This window comes from Cupressus sempervirens, chromosome 8, assembly GCF_028749045.1.
Source record: "Cupressus sempervirens isolate cs-2001-9-10 chromosome 8, ASM2874904v1, whole genome shotgun sequence".
In the NCBI taxonomy this organism is placed as follows: Eukaryota; Viridiplantae; Streptophyta; class Pinopsida; order Cupressales; family Cupressaceae; genus Cupressus; species Cupressus sempervirens.
Window position 1 is genome coordinate 673,111,333 of NC_143125.1, and position 5,089 is coordinate 673,116,421.

Sequence of the window (5,089 nt, forward strand, 5' to 3'; positions counted from 1 at the left end):
CTCATGGATCCCCTTTGAACACACAATTTATGACCCTTGAACAAAAAACCATTCTACAATGTATATTTAAAAAAATGACCATGGAAATGATTTTCAAAATTTTTACATACCTTGGATTCTTCTAAAAAATTTGTATCCTCACCATACATGTCCTTGAATCCTTCTAGTCCTATGTATTGCAACTTGACTTCTTGAGCTATCAATAATGTCCTGCTTAAAGCATCTTCCACCTTGTTATTTGTGCCCTTCTTGTGTTTGATAGTAAAAGTGTATGACTACAAGAATTTTGTCCATTTTATGTGTCTTAAGCTAAGCTTCTCCTATGAATTGATAAAACTTAGTGCTTTGTTGTCAGTAAAGACAACAAACTCCTTAGGCAATATGTAATACCTCCATTTCTTAAGGGCTTGAACAAGTGCATAGAGTTCAAAATCATATGTTGAATACCTTGTCTTGGCTCCATTAAGTCTCTCATTGAAAAATGCCACAAGCCTCCCTTCTTGGCTTAATACTACCCCTACTACTATGTTACTATAATTACACTCTACCAAAAATGGTTTTTCAAAATTGGAAAGGCCAAAACTCGTTGGGTTGCCACCTCATTCTTCAACCTTTCAAAAATCTCATCTATAGCTTTGGTCCATGTGAATTTTGTATTCATGCCTCCATTTATTGTGTTATTCATTGGTGCATAAATTTCACTAAACTACCTCACAAAATTCCTATAGAATTATGCTAAACCATAAAAACTTCTAATCTCAGTAATAGATCTACGAGTAGACCAACTTAGGTTTGCCTCTACCTTTCTCTTGTCCATTTTCAGAGTTCCTTGGGACACTACAAAACCCAAATACTCTAGCTCTTCTTTCATGAATTCACTCTTGTCAAGGTTCATTGTTAACTTCTCCTCTTCAAGCTTCTTCAACACCATTTCTAGGTGTTTCATATGCTCCTCTTTTGTCTTGCTGAAGATGAGGATGTCATCTAGGTACACAACAACAAACACTCCTATATAATCCTTCAAGACTTCATTCATAACTCTAATGAAGGTGCTTGGTGCATTGGTAAGACCAAATGGCATTGCCAACCACTCATAGAGACCCTCAGTAGTTTTAAATGTAGACTTCCATTCATTACCCTTATTCATCCTAATCTGTTAATAGCCACTCTTTAGCTCAATTTTGGAAAAGTATCTAGCTCCACCAAGACAGTCTATTAGATCCTCTATTCTAAGAATAGGAAATCTATATCTAATTATTATTCTATTAATTTTCTTAGAGTCTATACACATTCTCCACTTATTGCCCTTTTTAGGGCCTAGGACATCTGGGAATACACATGAAATGATGCTCTTCGCAATCAGCCCTTGATCAAACAATTCTTGGACTTTTCTTTCTATCTCCTTATTCTACTTTGGTGTCATCTTGTGTGCAGCTTTTTTTGGCAATGATGTACCTAGTATGAAGTCAATTTGATGACTTGTGGCTCTCTTTTGGGGCAATGCTGGTGGTGCTCTATCACATATGATATCCTAGAATTGATCTAGTAGTTCTTGTACTTCTATAGGTATAGGTTCTTGTGCCAATGACTTCTTGTCCTTTGGCTTCACCATTATGGCATACCCTACTCCTTCACCTTCTTGTAAGTCTTTGAAGAACTCTTTCCCACTCATCAATAATGTCATAATAGTGGCCTTCTTTTTGAGCTTATGGGTGTTGCACACATTTCATAATATTGTTATATTATATTATTTAATTTTATTATGTAATGTTGTACCTCTAGATGGACATGCAATATGGAAATATTCTCGTGGGATATACTTGATGAGTTGTATTGTAACATTGTGATAATATTTCATGTAATTATTTAATATTGGGCAAAGAAATTAAATTTTGAATATTAAATGTGGCATCAATAGGTTAGGTAGCACATGGTTTGTGTAATACCACTTGGTGGTTTTGTGGGACTTGCTACTATATAAGCAGCCACAGAGGTAGATGTTGGTATGATAAGGAAGAAGAGAAAAAATGCAAGAGTTGATTAGGATAAGACTTGATAGGTTAGCCAAGGGAGCATTTGTGAAGGTTGGAAGCATCGCATGAGATTTATGGATTCATTCTTGTTCACATGGATTACTTCATTGTGGCCATGGCTTTGAAGGCTTGCATGGTTGTATTGCAATGGCATTTTTTGTTGAATAATACATGGGGATAGATGCTTTTTGAGGTTGGATTTTTCCCTCGATGAGGGTTTCTCAAGGTATATCTTGTGTCACAATTTTATGAGTATGTTGTCTATTCTCTTGCATGTGAATTTTAATTGTATATTTATTTTAGATCTAATATGGGTTATGTAGAAATGATTTTTTTTTGTTGCAATTTTCCTTACAAGTGGTATTAGAGCTATAGTTTTATTATTGTAACCCTAGATTGAATCCATGGGAATGCATGAGAGGATAAAAGAAAGGACAAGATATATAAGTTGTTTATTGAAGATCTAATGGTTTTGGATTTTCTATTATGATGGGCTATTAGTAGATTTTGGGCATGTGAAATTGTTGGATGAAATGGAATTTTTGGATACTTTATTTAAATGAGGCTTTTAGGGGGAGCTTGTAGAAATATCCTCCTAGGCAAAAACTGACCTCACCATTGGATCCAAGTTAACATTTCCATAAATATTGATATATAATATGCCTTGGTTTGGCCGTGTTCAGAGGAAATGGAAGAGTTTTTTAGTTTTAGCCATGATGACCGTCAAATTTAATCTCATCATAATTTTCGTTACAAAAAAAAAATCACAGTGAAAATGGTAAAAGGATTGTCTTAGTAAAATGGTCATAACTTTCTCTCAGAATATTAGATTTTAGACTTCTTATAGGCATTGGAAAGCTAATTCAGAGCAATAAAACTTGGTGTGTGTTTGGTTATTTGATTTTGACAGCTTTTCAGCTTTTAAAATCCCAAAATTTAGAGCATCAATTAGAGCATAACTTGGGCATACAAAGTTAGATTTTCACTTTTGAGTAGTCAACAGAAAGCTCTTGGAGAGCTCTACACATTGGTTTAGATTTGGTGTAGGTTTGGTATAGTTTATTTGGTGATTTATTGATTTGAATAGTTTATGATATATATTGACTATGGTAGCATTGTGAGTTTATGACATTGTATGTCTGGAGATTTAAGTTTTGATGTCATTGTATACTCAGTTCATATTTCATATTGGTCTCATGATGATATGGTTATTAGTGTTTGGTTTGGATATGTATGACGACTTGTTGAGTCTACAAATTGTGTAGTATTGTAAGTAGTCTATACTTACATGTTGCATTTATAGCTTAGTTTTGAATTTTCTTTGCCCATTCATCTTTCATTATTGATGCATATTCAGATTGGTGGCTTAGATTTGGGTTGTCTATACAAAAGTAACATAATTTGTTGATTTTTTCTTTATGTAGAAGGGATGAGATGTTGTTACCAGGTATATTCATGGTGAAACATTCTGGTTGACTATTTTATATTTATAGGTTAGACATATTGAGAGTTAGATGCTTGTTTCATGGATGTGATCATGGTGCCATGGATTTTGGCATGACATTATTTGATATACAGGTACATTATTTATGTTCATTAGTTTAGATTATTAATTTGGTTATGGTGATATGTATATCTTCTTGGTTGAGGATCATGGTCATTTGATTTTTTTTTAGGAGCTCATGATGTGCACTTTGAGTTCTTTGATGGTTTGATGCCTTGGTTGATTCTCATGGTTATAGGATGGTTTTTTATCATGATGTCATGGATAGCTTGGATACATGGTTTAGTGGGATCTTATTTTATGATAAGGTGAAAATGCAGGATTAGTTCCTAGTTTGGTTTGTATCTTCTCAGTTTGGAGATCTTGGTTTCACTTAGTATTGACACGTTTCTTGTGAGTGTAGACTTTGCTGATCTTCATGTAGGAGATGGATTTTATGATGCCATAGGTGACTTGGTACCATAGTTGAGTGGGAGTATTTTGGCATTGATTTATTTATTGAGTATTTTTAGATGTAGGAGGTTTGTCTTAGATCCTGTTGTTGTAGAAGCATCTTTGACATTTGCATGGTCCACTTGGTTATCTTCATGGTGTGTGGAGATGATGATCTTAATTGCATGTAGAGATGGTTCTTTATGGTATGTGGAGATGGTTTTTCTTCATGGTGTGTGGAGATGGTTACATCTTGAGAACTCATAGGGTTCTTGGTAAATGTGTGGTTTATTCTTTCATTTGACATGTTATCCTTAGCATTAGGATGGTTTCATTTTTATGTCATGATATACTCTTGATATACGTTTAGAGTTTTGACATGTTATAGTATGTTCATATGGATCATGTTATCTCTTTGTTTGAGATGGTTTAGATCATGTTGTCATGTTTATGTTCCTAAGGATATGGTTGAAACTTTGACATTGATCTTGGTTTAGTTTCTTGGTATGGAGTACATTGATGATAAGTTGGATACTTCATGAAATTGATATGTTGCATTTGGAGTTATCCTAGATTGATTAGTTATAGGTTCTCATGGATACTCAAAGATAGTGGAGATATTGATTTCTCTTGGATTAGAGAAGTATTTTTTGGGAGAGTTGATGGTTTTAGCAGGAAGTCTGAGGGGCACTCACCTAATATGGACTTGAGAGGAGATTGTTCTTAGACAAGTCTTGGTTGGAGACTTGGATATCTTGATGAGCATTCTCATTCCCCAATCTTGGTCTACTTAATAGTTTGCTGCTTGGGAGGTATAGCCCATTGTTTCTCTTAGGTGCATTATATTTATACTTGTCTTTCATGGATATGGATCTTGAGCTATGGTATATGACTTAGTTTTGGAGGGCTCATTGGAGAGATGGTTTAGCATTAGTTATCTCCATATGCATAGGTTGTTATGCTGGTTAGTTTGGGAGGTGGTTTTATATTGGGTATATTCCTTGGATTAGGCACGGCTTATGAGTTTGATCTTCTTGTGAGAGGCTTCCATCCATGATTAGTTATATGGTATGGTCTGGGTGTTGTTGAGGCTTCTTGGTTGGGGTTTTATGGAGGAGAT